Genomic DNA, 21,239 nt, shown 5'->3' with positions numbered 1-21,239 from the left:
TCCTCTATGAACACCGGGTTTCATCTCTAAAGGAGTCTAAAGGTTTTTCCACCTCATATACAATTACCAGAAGAGTTCAGCATTAACCTGTGGGAGCAAGATGAGACAGGAGACAATTAAGCCCATAATCTAGGGGGAAACCAGCAGCTATGGTGTAAAAGGACAGGTACTTTTCCCTATTTTTGCCTTTACCACTATGTGGAAAAGAAAAGAAAGATTCCTCTCCTGCCCAGTGAAACAGACAGACATTGTAGTGTAGGAATTAAGGCATTCATCTAAGACAAATTACTTAAAATATGATTCTTGTCAACAGATTATTTAATATAAAAATCAGAAATGTTTTGCTATAAAGGTCATATCCAAAGAATTCTCTATTTTAGTGAGAATCTTATCCTAAACACCAAGCCAAAAAGACTCCACAAGTCCTGTTCTCTTTTTATTTCCATGAATACAGAAAGCTTGTACTGCCAGTCAACGCAGCTTTCAAAGCTGGGATGAAGAGTGTCCTGGGGTGTGACCAGGAGACCAGAACATTTTGGGCAAGTGGCTGTCATGGTTTAAGTGGCTGAACCTAGGACAGTGGCTCTTTGTATTTCGGATTTCTCAAGCTTCAGAGAAAATGAACCTGGAGAACAGGTTTTAATTTTGTATCCATAGAGGTAAAAAGTTTTCTGTGGTTCTTAGGGATACCTGAGGCCCCAGTAAAGGGTGAATGGATATCACACAGTATGTAGCAGAGACATGTAACACCCTGCATTAGCACCTGGACGCCAGGCAGGACACTGTGCTATACAATGATGTTAAGCAATCGAATCCCACCCTACCTGTGGGCCAAATACCATAATTTTATTTTAAAAATCTTCACCTACCTCATTACTTCCTCCATGGGTGCTCCCTGTCACACACATTCTGTGCATATCCACCAAGATATAGCCATGCCTCTGCCATATTCCTGGACTGTATTTGGGTGACAGATATAACATTCAACAAGTCCACCTATCTGCAATTATTTTCTTTTCCCCTGGTTTCTGAAAAAAAGCTTTTTGCCACCATATTATCACAAATGGCTTCTCAGTAAAATGCTCAGAGGCACTCACAATGTAAACAGTCCAATGCGAAGTTTTAATAAATAACTTTTTAACCTTATGTGTTTCATAGGTACTATTGAACTTCCGATCACAAAGAAACCCAACAAAACACTATAGTGGAAATTATATTGCATTGGACAGAAATACAAAAAGTCTGAGTACTCTGGTTCTGATGGCTATTCTAGAATACAGAAGGAAACTTCAAGACTCCTGGTAAGTTGCAATCAGAAGGTTGCACCTTCTTTTTAAAATGCTTTGCCACCTTGCGCTTTCCTAAATCCTTTTGATTAGATTGTAGCACAAATGCAACTATTTTGGTTTTTTTGTAATTGAACTATATGAACATAACCAGTTTCCTAATTTATGTTGTTAAACATTTTTGAGGAAATTGCCTATTGTGTTTTGTTGTGGTTTGCATGAATATAAAGTAGCTCAGCTTCCCCTAAGATTTAAATCGAAGATGAATAACTTTGTGCTCAGCTAGAGCATACCATTTGCTAATTCTTCTGAGATCAATAATTATTAAATGAATAATTTAGTGAACTACTGTGCACTCTTTTTGGCTTCCTTATTTTCTTCCACAAGCTAAGCTTGTTATTTGCAATAATATTATATAATATTATTCATCTCATTTTACAATATTATAATCTCATTTAGAGAGCTAGGGAAAAGAAAGAGTTCCCCCCTTTATGTTCCGTTATTTTTTTCTTAGTAAGCAGAAAATGAGTGTGCTTTTCTCTTCTGAATACTTGACTGTAAATTCTTCAGGAAGTTAAAGGTTCAATGTCAGGGGTTTTTTTAAACCTTCTTTGGACTTTATTTTTAGCTTTTGCTTGGCGATTGCTTCTATACTGCTCATTAAAATGTTGTGCAAATAAGTAATTATGAACAACATACCTAGGGTCATCAAACTTATAATTTTTATATATGCATAGTGAGTCTAACACCACCAGACAGATACCACTTGTCAGACAAATTGATCTTGTGCATCAAGTCCGAAATGCCTAAAAGAAATTATTTGGACTTGAGTGTGAACAAACCATTTGTAAAAAGTTAAGCAAGTGACATAAATTAAGACACTTGGGTCATTCTAGGTATTCAGGTGTGATGTCTCTGTTCAGAGTCATTTTAATCAGGAAAGGCTGAAAAAAAAATCAATCCCTTCTTATGTTTCTATCCAGTTGCAGCCTAAAATCTTATGAGTGGTCCAGCAAGTATCCTCAGGCCACATGGGAAACCCAGCAACTATAGTTCACCTCACCCCCATTACCCAGCTCTTTTATTTTCCATTTTTTATTGAAAATTCCATCAGAGACAAGTACAGAGATTTTAACTTATACAATTTTCACCCCATTGGGTCAGGTCATGGAATCAAATAATAAAGATCTGTCCGGTGAAATCTTCTTCCGGGGTAGGGTTCCCTGAGAGGTTAAGAGAACCAGGTAGGGTTCTCTTACAATCTTCACAATTTATTCCATATTAAAATCTGTTTTTTTTTTCTTTTCACAGACAATTAGACAGTAGAAGGAATGGGAATCTGGTGTCCAATGTTAATGTTATACTTTGTCAGTATTAAGTAGAAGGTTATCGAGTTGAACAAGAGTGTTGCATGACATGTCATTACCCTGTGTAAGTGCATTAAAGCAAACAAAATAGCTAGGAAGAGAAACTCATCTTGGTAATACTGCTGGTAGTCATAAGTAAGTATTGATTGCATATTAACACAGTAAGATATATAGTTATATGCAGTTTATTAATTTTTATATTGATGTTCATTAACATTTTTAATCTTGGGTCGAATTGTCCCGTTATACTTTGTTTGGTATCGGCTTATAGGGACTTTTCCCTAATGGCTAACTTGGTATAATACTGCTATCCATTTTATTTTCTTTTGGATTACAGAAAATACAGATCCAAGGTGTTCCTATAGCTGATTCTACTGGTACAGGCTGAGCAGAACTTTGACATACAAGGGAGATTTTTCATTGGGCTGTTTATGAACATGTGTTACTGTGTTACTGAATAATTATGAGTAAGCAACTTAATTTTAAACTTTGCATTACCCTTTTTGTGTCAGTAAAAAGCTCTCACTTTTGTGTTTTCCTATCCATATTAGGTGTAAATCTGAAAATATATTTCATTTCAAAACTGAAGTATGTTATGAAGTGACAATGAAAAGAGACCATGCTATGTTTATGTTAGTGATTTTTTCTGAAGTCATTCAGTATGCAGCATTTCTTCAGTGTTCTACAGACACCATTTCATATGATCCAGTGCTAGGCAGTGTATTTTGGAGGCAGTTTCATGTCCCTCATTTGGTTCAGGTTTTTTGGTGTCAGATTGTTTTCTGCGTGAAGAATTCCTTTCGTAAACCTAGTGTTTCCCTTTCCCCGGCAGCAGCACTCTCAACAACCCTATCTGTCAGCCTGACTGAAGTATTTACAAATTGTTTTAGATTTGCACATTAACATGATGTAGAGTAACCTTTTACATCCAGTATCAAGAGATATATTCTTAACACAAACAACATCTAATAAATACATCCAGGCACTTTTTGTGCAGCCCCTGGCAATAAAGGTGATGCCAGACAGAACAGCTCCATTGGGTGCTTGTTTAAAACCCTGTATTTTTATTGCCTGCAAATGTCAGGTATCTAACCAATGCTTACAGATAGATTGATATAGGCAGACTTCATAAGAGTCTTGTTTATTTAGAGAAAAATATCGAAGAACTCCCTGGGGAACACTCTTACAAATCATACTAAAATGATAGACTTGAACAGCTATTGTGGAAAGATTCCTACATTTGTGTTAAACAAGCTAACTAGATTGAATACCAGAAACAGTCTTTCTGTGCAACATCAAGCTAGGAATAAGGCTAATTTACTTTGTCTGTTGCCAAAGTATAGTGAGTATACCAAATTATCTGGTGTGATGGATTACTGTTTAGGTCACTCATGTAAAGCTAAGTAGGTCATCCCTGTAAGAAACTGGAACTATAGTATAAACGTAAGGCAAAATTGGAATATCTTCCTATAAAACTGCTGCTTTGTGCTTTTTTTTTTTTCTCTCCAATTCTAGTAATTGATATAGAAAGAAAGAGTTTTTTTCACATCTGACCTCCTCATAGCCTAAAACAGACACAGAGAATGGTTAAATGACTATAATAAATTTTCTCATGATTACCATAACCATGGTAAGATCAAATTTGTCTCCATATGACAAAAATATTGTCTGAGGGTTTTTTTAAAGTGTTTAATACCAAGTAGAGTGCATCAATGTCATTTCATATGTTTAGCAGTTTAGTAAGACTCCCTGTAAATTGTTGTTATAGTTTATGCCATAATTCATGGCATTGTCGTGTGCCCTCCGTGACAGTTCAACAACACTTGGAAATAGTCAAAAATAGTTTGTTTTCTATATTTTCTTGAGATGTGTCCTGAATACAGTAGCAGGGCCTTCACTGCTATTTTTGTGTTTAAGTGTTACGTATAAAGATTACCAAAGAAAAGCTACATTAATTTTCAGCTCAACTCTAAAAAGTGAGTCCAGGTTTGCTGTAATCTGTTATCTAAAACAATGAATGTCAGTAAAATCAGTGTGACAGATAAGGGCTAGATTTCACATAATCTGATTTTAACTGTCTGAAAATTAAATATTTAGTTTAAATTGCTTTCTGGTTAATGGGGACATTTAGGCAGCCCAGGAAGGGAAGCATAGGTAAGAGTGGACTAAAATATGGCATTTAAGGTGGATAGGATAAATCATCCTGTGGAAATGCCTGTAGAAGTACTCACAGTCTGTGGAATCTGGATACAAGCATGATTAAGTCACCTAAATTTTGATGCCTGGTGCTGTTTAAGGCATCCTTACAGGGATGATAATTCATCACTGTATTTGCAACTAATCTAAAAGTAGATCTGACAGGAGACCTGAGAGTATCTCAGATATTAGTGGGTGCGAATGATTAACAAACTGAGAATCAGGACACTAACTTTTAAAAATCCCAAATTAGAAGAAAATAGGCTTCAGAGACTAGAATACTTCAAAACAGTTCAAAATGTCAGCCCCTCAAAAATCCTTATTTGAAACAGCACTGTTTAACATCTTTGTTGGTGACAGGCTGACAGACTTGAGAGGTGGTCCTGTGTGAACCTTGTGAAGTCCAGCAAGGCCTGCTCCAGGATAGGGCAATCCCAAGCGCAATTACAGGCTGGGCAGCGGATGGATTCAAAGCAGCCCTCATGAGGATGTTGGTTGACGAGAAGACCAACATGAGCCGGCAGCGTGCACTCACAGCCCAGAAAGCCAATCGTATCCTGGGCTGCATCAAAATGACCTTGGCCTCCCAGATCAAGGAAGGTGATTCTTCCCCTCTACTTGGCTCTTATGAGACTCCCACCTGCAGTACTGCATTCAGACCCAAACATAGGAAAGACATGGACCTCTTGGTGCGAGCCCAGAGGAAGTCACATAGATACTCAGAGGGCTGGAGTACCTTTCCTGTGAAGACAGGCTGAGAGAGTTGGCTTTCTCAGCCTAGAGAAGAGTCTGGGGAGACTTCATAGCAGCCTTGAAGGAGCCAACAAGAAAGCTTGAGATGGAATTTTTGCAAGGGCATGGGTGAGTGGTCTTATGGCAAGACCATACAGGACAAGGGTGAATGGTTTTACATTGAAAGAGGGTAGATTTAGGACCCTACATCCCTCATTTTACTGTTTTCTGGAGATTTAGGCTATTAAGGATAATTAAGAGCATTAGAGTTAATTCATTTGTTGAATTCATAGGATTTGGAGACCCTAAACTCTCCAAAATACAGGTCCTAAATTACCAGGGGAGGTTGGAAGAGCTGCACTGATGAATCAATTAAAAAATATTGCCTATGACTGTCAAATATGCTTTGTATTTCCACCACTTTAAAAAAGTATATTTGATGGCCTTTCTAACCATGAATAAACTCAGCCAAAACTCAGTTAAAAATTTAGAATAGGCCAGCTAATGGGAGAATTCAGACATCTCTTAGTCTCACCAGGGAATTGACTTTTGCTTGCTAATTGCTTTGGTCTCCTTGATATGGTTCCTGCTGTGCTGCTTATAAGCTTGACTGATATCCTAGAAATGCCTTCTAAATGACTTCCTTATCAGTGACAAATTCTTTTAGCTCCCTGGAGGAGCAAGGAAGAGAGTTGTTCTATCATCTTTTACTAGGATATGAAATTACTGCTGCTTTTCCAAAAATTTAAATACCAGCAGACCAAAATGCAGATACTATGGCAGACACTTATTTTGATGATGTTTTCCATGATGAAAATGGTTTATTGTGGATTCAACACTCTGTCTTACTTAAATCCCTCTAAGAAAAGTCAGGAGCACAAAATGAATTTAAAAAATGTCATAAATATTCCTGTGTGGTATAGATAATTCCTTGGTTTGCTGTTATTTGGTTAAGGAAATGGGATAGAAACAAAGGCGAAAAGACAGTGATGGAAGCAAGTGTAGTGAAAGGATGAAAGAAGGTAAACAGTTTTGAGGAACTTCAGGTGAGTAAATAGAAGGAAAAGAAGGAAGTGCATTGAAGTAAAGTCATCAAGGTGAAAACAGGGAAAAATTAGTTTAAAATACAGTGCCCTCAGAAAGAAATTTCAGTTGTTCTTCTATTTCTCCCTTCATAGTTCATCCTGCCTTCTTCATTTTGCCTGTCATTATAACTGTTTTAAATATTATTGTAGTCTTTCAATAATGAAATGATATTTAGTTTACATTTGTTTGCTCACTGAATCTTTTTTGCGCTCTGTGTCCTGGATTCAAAGACAACCTGTGCAATCTAATAGGTGATTGTGGTGTTATATTTTTTACCTTCTTTTCTGTTACAGAAACATCCAAGTTTGAATGCTCCATGATTAGTAAAGGAGCTTCAACTCTGGAATAGTCTGTATAGTGATTGTGAAAATATGGGAGTCCTGGTTTGACTGGGAACCTGAAAGCAAAACTTGACGTGGCACTGACAGATCTGAAGATTTGTGCTTAAAATTGACACTGTATTAAAATATGAATGGAAGTGCTTACAGATGTATGATCCTTTTATATTTATCTGTGAGGAAAGACATTTGATATTTCTCAGTGATGTGCGGTGACTACAAGTCATTTGTAAAGCAGAAGAATCCCCACATCAGAGGTTTTCGGTGATGTAGCTTTGCAGCTAAACTCAAAGGGAGTGCTGTGATAATAGGTGGAAACAGAAGAACACCAGATGTGAAGGTAGATATGGAAGCTTCAAATTAAGCCTCTTTCGCATGCATATGAAATACAGTCTTTTTCATGAACTCCAGCACCATCCAGTTAGACATTTTTGTTTGCACTAAAGGAAATGTCTTTCCTCTTGCAAAATAAATGTATCCATGACAAAGGTGTACCTTAGTGGTGTTATGCCAGTCTTGTCCCTTAGCTCAGGTAATGGTCTTTACTTCCTTGATCTGACAGCCGAAATACCCTTTCAGCTTCAATCTCCAGCCCCTGCAGGTTGACTTGAGGGGAAAATCCCTTGTAGCTCTTATTGATAATGAAACAGGTTTAAAAAAGTGAGCAATACTGATTATCTTCAGCAGAGGTCAGTGGTGCAATATGTTATGAAATTGGTTGTCCCAAAAGTACACTGAGTCCCAGCTTTACAAAGCTGCCTACCTAAACCTAGTGTCCTAATGCTCAGAAGCAATTGGCTTTCGGAGTGGTCAGATATAAACAGCCACAAATCCAGCACAACAGGTTTACTGATACAATCGTCCCTCTTTAGTTAACAGGGTTTTGGAAGGTTTCATAACCCCAAAATAGTGGAAATTTCTTGTGTGTTTTGTTCTTGGGACACATGTCTAAGTTTCCAGACTCTCAATGGACATGATACTTCCAATCTGCTTTTTCTTTGTTCATAAATTACAGTCTGCAAGATTCCATGATGCTTAGCATTAATTTATTTGCTGTTGTGAGGTTTTGATATTTCATCTCTTCTTACTGAATGTAAGCTAGGCTTTTGTACAGTTTAGATTTAGTTTTGTTCCTGATGGTATGCTGGGAATTAATGCCCAGTGGACCACTTCTTTCTGTGACAATGCCTGAGTTCTGGGCAGAATAGTTGTCAGGTGTTTCATCCAGATGTTTTGGAAAGACACCTATAAACAGAATGATTTTAGGAGAACTGTTCCCTTCTAGCCTAAGTTACAAATCTAAAGTTGAGTGTTACAAAGTCTTCCTCCTCTGCTCCTGGCTTTTTGAACCACATTTAATTTCTCAATTACTGTGAAGTCTTAAGTGAACAGCTTTAGATAAAATAAGCAACTACTTGCATAATGTATCCAAAAAAGTAATTAGAACAGTGGTTTATAGCCTGATTCTGAGATAAAATATATGGAGTTTGAAACAATGAAATATATGTCTTTTTCTGCTATTTTTATTGTACAAATTAAGTCAGTTTAGGTTTCATTGTAATTACTGCACCAAATACAGAAATAGTAGGTGAATCAGGTATGAGTTATATGTCAGTATTCAGATTTAAGTATAAAAAATTAGACCAGATCATGTCTTTGGTCTGAGCAAGGGATCAGAAAATGAAGGTCTTTATATTTCCTTGCAACCCTGAGAAATTGCAGTGGGCCGGAAGCTCAGCTCCATGCAGACAATTACACAAACTGCTCTGGGAGGCACTGTGGTGGGGCACTTACTTACTGTTATGCTGCTTCAGGATCCTTTTGGGCAATGTAAATCTTTTATACTTGCTAATCATAGCCAGAGCATCCAAGCTTCAGGACTCTAATAGGGAGTAATCTGTTTATATTGGTCATCAGAGAAAAATACAAGGTGCAAAATAACTAGTTCAGAACCCAGACTGCCTTCTGCACTTGGGCCATAAATTTGGGTTCATCTACCACTACTACATTTCCAAGATATTCCAATTAGCTGCAGCATGATAACAGTATAATACTTTGTAATTCTTAAGTTTATCCAAGTAGCAACTGAGTTTGTCCCACAAGTCTCTAACACTAGAGTTCACCAGCTAAAAAGCTAAAATAATAACTGTACTGCGAAGATTGAATTCGCTCTTGTGTTCAGTGTACGAGTGGTATAAAACAACAGTATAGCAGTGTTTTCTGCTAGAAAATATATTGTTCTTATCTAATGTTGTTCATCAGAAAGCATCTAAGCCCCTAACAGAAGATGCAGGTATTACTGTCTGTATTTTACAGGAAAATAAATTATTTTGTCAAAGTCAAGTAGCAAGCCTTTGGTATAAGTGGGACACATTTGTACATCTAACTCATCAGTACACCTTTCTGCCCTATACAATGTCCGGTAGGCTATGCCAGCCCTTCAAACTAGCTGTTAGAGTACAGCTACGACAATGACTGCAAGCACCACAGCCAGTGGTTTTAAGAGAAAAATCTAAATAAAATATATTATAGTAATAAAACAAATTAGCAGCTGTTATCCTGAGGCAACAGTAATGAAGCCCTCACAAAACAGGCTTTATTGAAAGTAGTAACAGTAATCATAAGTTCAAGTTTAACTAAGTGAGCAATTAAAAGTTGAATGCTGAAATGAACTGAACCAGATGACAAAGTAAAACATGCCTGGGGCAATGAACAGGTTTTACATTTTTTTAACTTCCATCTCTCTGGTGTCTGGCTCTAAAAAATGGTGTGACAAAAGACTCCTCACTACATTCTAGTCTGTATGCTAAAAAAAATTGGTAATAACAGGAGACTGTAGTACATACAGCCTATTCATCTCCCACAGTGCTGACATCACTACCCCTCTCTGTCTTTGTGCTTTGGTTTCCATTATTCAGAGAAAACCAGAGTGTCTCCACCCATAAGCAGGCATGGAGACTTTCATATAGGAAAGAGCTACCAGACCCCGTAAATCTATCACTCTTAACAGCGGATTCTTATGCTCAAATTTAGCAGCAAAATCAAACTGAAAATTTACTGTACCTTTTCTGATTTTCTTGCTTTAGGGGGAGTTCTGTTGATGTGAACTGCTGGGGGTGTGACACCCCTCTTCGAGCACTTCCAGGCAGATTTGGCTCCTCCTGGGCATTGTACAGGCTTATATCATTCAGAGAACTGCTCTAAGACATTCTCAGAAACTGTTACCCCCAAATCAGAATGGAAAAGAACACCAAATCAGGTAAAAGCCACTTTTTTGAAACTTCTCTAGACCTTCCTATAAAATTCATAGTTTAGCTTCCTTTAAGGCAAGATAGTAGTAATTTTGCAGTATAGTCATAGCAGGACTGTTGTTTTGTTCATATTTACTTCCTTGATTTTAATTCAAGAATGGGTTTTACTCCTATAAGCCTGTTTTGTTTCTGTGAAAATGCATTTTGTTGTGTACCAAAATATAAAGGAAAAACAGTGCCAGAGAAATAAAGGTAACTGTGGTTTTCATACAGCATTTGTAAAGCTACTTTACATGTTGTAAATAGCTATTTCCATCACCAGGCATACTAAAGAAAATTAACTAGAAAAAAAAGTCATAATGACATTCAAGGATTTACTGAAGGCAAAAAATTACATTTTATAAATCAAATTCCTTCAAAATGCTGACTTAGTTTCAAAATCATTTTCTCTACTTATCTACCGAGTTTTTCCTTGCTGTGCTAGAAATTATACAGTGAGCTTTATATGAGCTGTGAAAATGGATTTGTGATTTTTAAGCTGGCAAATCTAAACCAAAAGAGTAGTTACCATTTAAAAAAACCCAAAAACCCTACATCAACAGCTTCTGATGTTAAAAACAGCAATCAAAAGCTGACCAGTCAAAATCTGGTTATTACAAACATCGATACAAAATGGAGAATTTTAAAATTTCGTACTTCATTTATGAGTCAGTGAGATAGTTTCCTCTTGTGAAGAACTGCATGCTACTCTAAATGTAAATAACTTCTATAAAATGCATTTGTGCCTGGAATACAAAGAGCTGCGGAAGCAAAACCTGAAAAAAAATAAAAAGAACTGATTAGTTTATTAGGACAACTTCATAATATGAGCTGTTGTAGTCTATATAAGAGTGCAAGAAGTGCTGTAAGAACACTATATAAGAGTCCCAAGAACTGTAGTGTGTGATCCTGTGTAAATACTGGACACACTGTGAAAAAGAATTATGAAAAAGGGGCAGCTTAGCTATATGCCTCCTAGTCCCTTGCAAGGAATAAGGTAGAGGCCTTCCTGAATCTGATGTTGCATCCAGATTTTTTTGTTGAAGGGCTTCTACTAGACTTACCATTGCCTACTTGCTTTTTTTTTCAAACCACTGATATCTCTGATCTCCATGAAAACCTATGGCATCCAGTTTCACAATTTATATATATCAGTGTATAAAAAGAAGTACGGAAAAAAAGTAGAAGGAAAAAAAACCACCTTTCTCTTTGTTTTACACTTGCAATACGGTAATTTTGCAATAGTAGCCGGCAGAGACTAATCACAGTCGTTGCCGGTAGTGACTACCCATATAATATTCACTTTCTCCAAATCATTTTATAAACAGAATTAAATTTCCTATGTGGCTACATGAAAAAACTGAAGTAAAACCTGAAGAATCACACACCATACTGCAAAAAGAATCACATATCATGGCAGCTTGGGCAGAATAGCTTGTACTCCTTCTTCTTCTGCACATGCTCACCCTACCGTGGGTAAACTGGCTGTATTCACACGACACAATATTTTACTCTGGTTATTCTTTCATAGAATCATAGAATAATAGTTAGGGTTGGAAAGGACCTTAAGTTCATCTAGTTCCAACCCCCCTGTCATGGGCAGGGACACCTCACACTAAACCATGCCACCAAAGGCTCTGTCCAACCTGGCCTTGAACACCACCAGGGATGGGAGCATTCACAGTTTCCCTGGACAGCCAATTCCAGTGTCTCACAACCCTAATAAGAAAGAACTTCTTCCTTATATCCAGTCTAAACTTCCTTTGTTTCAGTTTTAACCCATAACCCCTTGTCCTATCACTACAGTCCCTAATGAAGAGTCCCTTCCCAGCATCCTAAAAGGCCCCCTTCAGATCCTAGAAGGCTGCTATGAGGTCTCCACGCAGCCTTCTCTTCTCCAGGATGAACAGCCCCAATTTTCTCAGCCTGTCTTCATGTAGGAGGCGCTCCAGTCCCCTGATCATCTTCGTGGCCCTCCTCTGCATTTTTTCCAAAAGATCCATGTTCTTTTTATGTTGAGGACACCAGAACTGCACACAATACTCCAAGTGAGGTCCAACGAGAGCAGAGGGGCAGGGTCACCTCTTTCGACCTGCTGGTCACACTCCTTTTGATGCAGCCCAGGATACGGTTGGCTTTCTGGGCTGCAAGCGCACACTGCTGGCTCATGTTCATTTTCTCATCAACCAACACCCTCAAGTCCTCTGCAGGGCTGCTCTGAATCTCTTCTCTGCCCAGCCTGTAGCTGTGCCTGGGATTGCTCTGACCCAGTTGCAGGACCTTGCACTTGGCATGGTTAAACTTCATGAGGTTGGCAACAGCCCACCTCACAAGCGTGTCGAGGTCCCTCTGGATGGCATTCCTTCCCTCCAGCGTATCAACCGAACCACACAGCTTGGTGTCATCAGCAAACTTGCTGAGGGAGCACTCAATCCCACTCTCCATGTCTGTGATGAAGATGTTGAGCAAGACCGGTTCCAACACTGATCCCTGAGGGGCATCACTCGTTACTGGTCTCCAGCTGGACATTGAGCCATTGACCACAACTCTTTGTGTGCCACCATCCAGCTAGTACTTTATCCATCAAGTGGTCCACCTATCAAACTGATGTCTCTCCAATTTAGAGACACAGATGTCATGTGGTGCAGCGTCACATGCTTTGCACAAGTCCAGGTAGATGACATCAACTGCTTCACCCCTACCCATAAATTCCATACCCCATCATAGAAGGCCACCCATTTGGTCAGGCAGGATTTCCCCTTTGTGAAGCCATGTAGGCTGTCACCAAGCACCTTGTTGATTTTCATGTGCCTTAGCATGCTTTCCAGGAGAATCTGCTTGAAGATTTTGCCAGGCACAGAGGTGAGACTTACGGGTCTGTAATTCCATGGGTCATCCATTTTCCCCTTCTTCAAAATGGGAGATATATTTCCCTTTTTCCAGTCTTCAGGAACTTTTTCTGACTGCCATGATTTTTCAAATATGATGGACCGTGGTTTAGCAACTTCATTTGTCAGCTCCTTCAGGACCCGTGGATGGATTTCATCAGGACCCATGGACTTGTGCACGTTCAGATTCTTAAGATGGTCTCAAACCAGATCCTCTCCTACAGTGGGCCCAAGGTCTTCATTCTCACAGTCCCTGCGTCTGCTTTCCAAGAATTGGGTTGTTTGGTCAGAGCCTTTGCCAGTGAAGATTGATACAAAGAAGTCATTCAGAACCTCAGCCTTCTCCAAATCCTGGGTAGCTAGTTCTCCTGATAGGGGTGGGCCTACTTTATCCGTAGTCTGCCTTTTATTCACTACGTACCTATAGAATCCCTTCCTGTTATCCTTAACATCCCTAGCCAAGTTTAATTCTGACAGGGCCTTAACTTCCCTAATCTGGTTCCCTAGCTTCCCAGACAACATCCCTGTATTCTTCCCAGGCTGCCTGTCTTTGCTTCCACCTTTTACAAGCCTCTTTTTTCCTTCGAGTTTTCCTCCGCAGCTCCTTATCCATCCAAGGATGTCTGCTGCCCCTCCTGCTGCATGTCCTTCTAGTTGGGATGTAGCACTCCTGAGCTTGTAAAAGGCTCCTTATGTTGCCCCTGTGATTTTAAGAAAAAATTATTTTTGTGCGTATGATATAAAAGTGTAAAAATCTTGAGATAGTGGCAGAGTGCATTGGAAGAGGATGAATACAGCTATATGAGGTGCAAACTGCTACCTCATGAAAGCAGTTTCTGGAGTGAACTATTATTGAGAACTTTGGCTGGGGTTTTTTTGTTTGCTTGTTTGGTGTATTTTTGTTTAGTTGTTTTTTTTTTGTTTTTTTTTTAATAAGAGCAAACTAAAACGTTCTTCAAACAAAAAAGGAGGTTGGGAACGGAATAGTGTTTGTGCTCAATGGACACAGTAGGGAATTAGTCCTGATAGTCCACTGGAGAGCCATCATTTGCCAATGCAGTTGTACTCACAAGGAATATTTCATTGTTTTTTCCATTCATGGGGAAACCATAGAAACTTCTAACATTTCAAGTTACTCAAGACTATATCAGTCTGAAAATACCCTACACAACAAAGCCTGAGCTAAGAACATCTTTCTATGCCCCTCACAAGGGATGCTTTTTGCCCTAAATTCAGGCAAAAAACCCAAGAAAGCATCAGTCTGCAAAGTTTGATGTCTTCTGTGCTCAGAAAAATCAGTGTTGTCCTACTGCAAATTTCACTGCAGGAAAATGATTCCTGATTTTAAGTTTTTCCTTCTCAGGGAAAGTCCATTGTATTACTGCTGAAAATGACCCTTAAGCTGGAAGAGGAGATCTCATTCAATTCCACTATGCGCATCATCAAAAATTGCCAATCTCTGAATATGGGTTGATTTTTTTTTTAATTTTTTTTTTAGCATTATTCATGGCAAGCAAAGGCAAGATACTGAAGTCATGACCTTTGTAATGGTAATGCATGTGAACACCCACCATGTGTACATGGCAAAGTTGTAGAGCTGGAAGCACTTTTCATCTGTGTACTTCATTCAGCAAATATTTGAACTGTATAATATTTTCCTGAGCATATAATTTGTGCACATTTGAAACTACAGGGAAATATAATTAAAAAATTGATACAGCAAGTCCTGCTTTTGATATGTGCCTACAACATTTTTAAATATAGGTTTAAGTATTTAGGCAAGAAGTGATTATAAGTGAGATAGCCATCAGGTGCAAGTCGCATGTTGATAAGGCTAATGCAATTTTGACCTTTGTCATTTACTGAAATTATACTTGCTTTTTAATTGCTCTGAACAGACATTTCTATTTAGTCTTACTTGGTTTTAGGAAACTCTATGTGACCCTGATTATACCAGTAGAAAGGTGGTGAATGTGTGTGCCAGTATTTAAAATTTTATAATAAAATGTATTTAACACACATGTTTTAAGAACAGACATTGTCAAAATAGATTTGATTAATAGATCTTCTAGCATGTCGGTTTATTGTTGTTGTTGTTTTTTTTTTTTAATTTCTCTTTGAATCCTCTACGTATTTCTTCAAAGGAAGTTACAAATTGGACAATAATTGTTCTATATTTGAAGTTTCTTCCAAATTTCCTAAGTTAATGGTTCAGTTATGCCCTGAGGAATGCCTATATTTCTTTTCTAAAAATATTATTTTATATCCTATCTGAATTAACTACGGATGTTCTCATTATCCTTATAAAGGTTTAATCCTTTTTTAATTCCTGCTAAGCTCTTGGTCTGAATGCTATATTGTAACAATGAGTTTTAATAACGTATTATTTTGCCTTTGACTATTTAAAATCCCTCTTAGTCCATGTTTCTAAAGTACATTTCACCTGCCTTTTTTTTTTTCACTGCAGGATTTAATAAAAAAGAAACACTCTTCTTTGAAAGCCATGTTTGGCTAAGCTATTGAGTCTTTCCCATTTAGATATGCACTTACCTCTTTCTTGGTTTTTATTTATATGTTTAAATTTTATTATTAATTATGATTGTTAAAGGAGACACAGATTCAGTGATTAAAGTAATAGCTTGACCATCCTTTCCTTGTTTTACAGCTTCTGTCTAGATGATCTTAAGCAAATCACTGAGAAGTTTTGCCACAGTGAATCATCTGTACAAAGGGAATAGTAATATTTTGTATATTAAAATGCATTCAGCAATGTCCAGTGTGGTAACTGAGGTTCTCTATATAGGGGTATTAAAAACAGTGTCACTAGATTTTCTAAGATTCTGCTTCACATTATTTTTCTTTTTTCTTATTTTAATCCTCACATTTTTATGCACAGTGTTTGTTTTTACATAATTCCTTTACTGAGGGTGTTGAATTTAATTATATGTTAATCACAGTTTACATAGAAACTCAACCATATTAATGAATGAAACAACTTCCTTGTGTCACAATATATGGCTATGTACTACACCATCCTGTGTGATACAGAAATATAGCTGCTTCAGGAAACATCTAGAGTGTCAAGAAATTAATTTACTTTTCATCTAGTGGGACCATTTGGCCAGTATATATTTGGGTGCTTCAAGGACTTCTCAATCACTGTTTCATAAAATGCTGAGTCTTTGCCTTTGGCTTCTTTATTGGGTGATAAGAACTGAATGCTTCAATGAATTATTTGCTTAATTTTGTATGGACATTGGCTATTGATTAACAACTTTGACAGAAAATATAGTTGTCAAATGACCACCTCAGAAAGAGTTAAACTGGTTATACGGACTAATCATTAACAACATTCAAATAAAAATAATGGAGGAATTATCCAGAGGAGGCCAACATGACTCTTTTCCTCTTAACTACTTCTCTTTATATGAACTACAAATGAGATATTCTAAGAAATATATGAATAATTTTATGCATGGATTGCATATTTTTTTAATAGTAAGATTCATATTGAAGGAAAAAAGGTCTTTGTCCCCCTAGGTAAAGTCAACCAGGGCATACTTCTCATTTGGCCTTTTTCTAGTTACAGTGATTTACTGGAATCATTATTTTAAGTAAAAATTCTTATTAAATACTGCATTTACATTGGAAGGATGACTCCTATCTACACCTTTAAGCAGTTTCATTACACTGTTAGTTCTGCTTTGTCAGTATTTCTGTGCTAAATTTTTCATATGACTAATTAAAATGTGATTATAAATTCTATTTGTTATTACTTCTATTATCTTTCTTATAACATTTCGACATAACATGTTTATAGGTTCTGTAAGCTAACCTAATCTAATATTTTGCTTGTAAGTGAAATGCCCTGAATAACAATAGCTGCCCTTGGAAAGCTAATTTAAATATATGGATACACACACACATATATATATTAGTCAACCTGATAGATTTTACCTAATTCTAGCCATGTCTCCTTGTTGTCACTCCAGAGAAGCAAATCTTTCCATGTATGACATATTCAAATGGAGATGTTAATTTGTGTTCAATTAAAAGAAAGAGAATAGGGTGTGTAAAAATAATATCTGTACTATATTCAAGGACAAAAAAGAAACAAGCATAAAAAGGAAATGTATTTTGCTATTTCATGTTGCTTAGGTTGTGGAAAAGCAGATACAGTCTTTCTTCTGGGAGAATATTAAATATATTAAACATGCCATATTTCTTGGTTTCATGGCCTTTAGTGTGTGAGCTTTGCATCTCCATCACCCTTAATCCTTTCTAGCAGGCAGTGCTGAGTTTCTTGTCATTTTTCTTCATCCTGTTTATATTTCTTCTTACTTCACAAGCATCATTTGAGCCATAGATTTGAAATGGATATTATGAAATTCAAAGTTAATTTAGGCTATATAGAACCTTAGTTTTGTTCCTGTCATACATAACATCTTCAATCATGATGCTTTTGACTATTTCTAATTTGGATATTCAGAAACAAGGGTAGCTTGACCAAAGGCACTTGTAGTTTGGTATACTTGAAAGTAACTCCTTTAAAGAGCGGATTGTCCTCATTTTTGGTAGTGAAGTTCCCTCTTAATAACCCAAAGCAATACACAGTATGATTAAAGGTTAGTTGGGAGGTACAGAAAAACAGTGATTGTGCACAAATTTGTCAGAATATCTTGGGTGCCTAAGAAATTATTTAGTTTAGGCTTTGCTTGAACCAAAACATCAGCATTCTCAAAGTCAGTAGAAATCTTTCCATCAAAGTTCACAGAATATGAACATATTAGAAAAAACAATTGTAAGATTAAAGAAAAACAACACAACAATAAAACAGTCACATTGAAAGGCATAGAAAACCAAGTTTTCTCTGAAATTATGAAGGAATTTGGTACATGTTACAAAAAGGAATCTAGCCAGCAGTTATGTTTCTTTGAAGAATTTTATTTTTCTCTGTTGAAGTAAAGAAAAATCAACAGTTCAAATGCCATTCAAAATCCAATCAGTATCTATAGCATATATTTTCCAAGTTCTGCTTTAGTCTAGTTCTAGTCTGTTGTCATTTCTGAGCATCTTGCTGCCATGTTTTAATTTATGTGCATTTACACCTGCCTTTTCTGTAGTTGAATTACAACCCCAGCTATGTCCCCAGAGAAGCTGTCTCCCCCCAGTCCCTCCAGCCAGAAGTGTGTGTCGTTTAAAACAAGAGTAACAGCAACCTTTTAATGGACTTCCTAGTTACCGGTGTCCATTTTTCAAATAATCTTGTACTGAATGAGCAATTTTGTCTCATGGAAAATATCGTATTATATCTTTTTCTAAGTTCTCCATTGTTCATGCAAGTGTCCAGCTTGTTAAACTTGAAGAAGCAGTTAGTGGTAGGTGATTCTCACACTCTTCATGAGACCACCTAAAGAGTGGTATTATACTGCATTATACTAGGCTACATTATACTAGGCACTGTAAAATGATATTTAGTGTAGAAAGAGTATCTCTTGCCCCAAAGAACTTGCATGAAACAAGCATTACAGATACAATTAAGGAAAATTACCTTAAACTAGGGATTATGACAGGAAGAAAGCAAAAGCCATTTATCCAATATTGCAAACCATTCAGATTACAATAAAATCTTTCCAATTCAGAATAATACCTGCTCCAACGAAGACAAATACTTTATTTGTATGTTTTTATTTAATATTGTGTTGCGCACTCCTGAAGTTTTATTATGACTTTTGATTTTGCCTGTAACATCAGTTTTCAAGGTTGTATGAATGTGTGTTTGCATAGAGTGATTATAATGTATAGATGTAGTAGCTGGAAATAAAAGCCCAGTAATGTGATCCAAACACAATTAAAATTTTAAAATAAATAGAACCATTTAAAACCAACAACAACTGCCTAATTTTAAACACCAAAACAGGCATGAATATATCAGAAGACGCTTTCTCTCAAAAGATAAATACATTTTAAAGATGTACTTTCCCGCTCTTCGCTTTTCACAGCATAACTAAGGAAAGTATGAGGTCTTCACAGAAGCTGTCTTGCTAAAGAAATAAGAATCTGTAAAATAGTTAATTTTGGCTGTCCTGGATATGTGGCTAATTATTGAATGTAAAACATTAAAAAAAAAAAAAAAAAAAAAGGTTGAATGCAGATATTGCCAATTAACCCACAAATCCAAAATCAAAAATCCAGAGTTAGTACAACACCACATAGTGCTTGTAATTACAATCTCAACATAAAAGTCCAGTGTCACAAGGAATATAAATCCTCTAATTAGCCAGGATTTGAAAAGCAAAGGCAAAATTGAGATGTGGAAGGTTAGACAGAGAGAAGCAACATTGTAACATTACAGTGTGAGAAAATGACAGGATTTAGGCAACCTGCAATAGTCCATATGTCTGGGTATGTGATGGTCTCCATTGGGAATTTTGTCCCAAGTCTTCTGTCTCAAGTTTATCTGCAACAATAACAGCAATAATAACAATACTGCCTTTGGAAGACAGCTTGTTGTCAGTCCAGCACAATTAAAGCCTGAACAGTTGGGTCTGGCAAGAAAAAAGTTCTTGATTAGCATTTTGGTATCTTACCTCAGGAAAAGGAGGTAAACCTGCACTGGTGTAGACTTAGTGTGATAAGGATCTTTATCTTACACCTGTTTCTTGGAGATCACATGGCAGCAAATTGATTTGTTTTGGGTCACTAATGAGAGCTCACATTTGAAGACAGTGAAATTTAGGTTTTCTTCAAAAGACTACATAAATAAAAGTAGCAGTAGAGAAAAGACACAATATGGACTTTACTGTGAAATTCCGCTGATACTTTCCATCAAAATGCAAAGATGAATTCTTTAATTTATAGAATGTATCTTTAAAATGTAGTTCCGTAATGGATGTACAGTACAGAAAAATGTAAGCAGGTTTTTGTGAAGCTATCTATTTCTATGAAGCTATCTAAAAGCTTTTATCGGGTACACTATACAAATAAATTACATGCAGAAAGTAATGCAGTATAGTTCATGGACAGATGATTACTGCATTTCTTCTTAATCAGGACCAATTTCTTTTATTTAAACATCTATATCAACCAGATAATCATAAGGCATGGTATTATTCTTCAAAATTAATTCTACCACAAAAAATGTTAAAATTTAATCTCCTGTGTATAATACCGGATCATGCATGTCTAAGACAAAAACACTTTTGATTTCAGAAGGCCACGATTACTACTACTGTTCTCAGAAATCCTGATAACTTTTGCAATATAGTTGCAATATAGTTATGCTTTTCTTTATGTAGAAAGCATAAGTTGTTAGTCCTAGCATCTGACTTCGCAGGGGTAGCTCTTATCATAGCTCAGGATTTTAGATCCAGACTTTTAGCTGGAACATGCAATTTGATTTATTAAAGAGGCACTGGCAATTTTTTGTTTGTCTTCTTATGGGAACAAAATACATTCAATGGACTATGGATACTGATATGGAATGAAGAATGTACTCAGATGAGAAAAAGCTTGCAACTTCAGACCATATTATTCCGTGGAAATCATGAACTTGTCCTGGATTTGTTGAGCTATGGTATTTTCATCTGACAGACTCTATACATTTAACAGTCTTTGTTACAAATGCTTGCAGCTATGTCTATAAAATCCAATACATTTTTAAGAGAGATTTTTCCTGGGCTGAATAAGGCGTTCTATTTTATCCAAATAAAATGGCTGTATATCTGAAGGGGAGAACGTTGTTAGCTGTAATAGCATATCTAAGTGGGTCTGAAAAAAGAACTCATTAATTTGTAGCTTGGGCTCATTTTGCACTGAAATATTCATTTAACATCTGAAGGTGTTGTCAGTAAAACATCTGGCTTGAAAACAGAAATCACCATTCACTATACAGAAGTGGCTGCTCATTCCCATCTCCCATATGATTCTTTACATGCTCAACTTGGCTTGATTATACTCTTCTTCTGCTTTGTGTCGGTGACATAGATGCATTGGCATGGTTATGAGGATTTTCAAAGCAAAGTAGCTCTTGTAGTTGCTATAGGCCAACTTGTTT

At 36.8% G+C, this 21,239-nt stretch overlaps 1 long non-coding RNA gene across 1 annotated transcript; it reads left to right on the top strand.

Moving 5' to 3' along the window:
- The first annotated feature begins 526 nt into the window (after window positions 1–526).
- LOC133209616 (uncharacterized) lies at window positions 527–10,263 on the top strand. Its single transcript, XR_009724699.1, has 3 exons — window positions 527–659; window positions 5,816–5,926; window positions 10,092–10,263. It is a non-coding gene; the product is annotated as an uncharacterized LOC133209616 (long non-coding RNA).
- The last annotated feature ends 10,976 nt before the right edge of the window (window positions 10,264–21,239 follow it).

The sequence above is a fragment of the Neopsephotus bourkii genome, unplaced genomic scaffold (assembly GCF_033783945.1).
Source record: "Neopsephotus bourkii isolate Nb327-2 ecotype Australia unplaced genomic scaffold, CSIRO-AGI_Nbou_v1 NB_53, whole genome shotgun sequence".
NCBI classification, from domain to species: domain Eukaryota; kingdom Metazoa; phylum Chordata; class Aves; order Psittaciformes; family Psittacidae; genus Neopsephotus; species Neopsephotus bourkii.
Note: the sequence above shows the minus strand (reverse complement) of the source record. Positions and strands in the feature narration are given on the sequence as shown.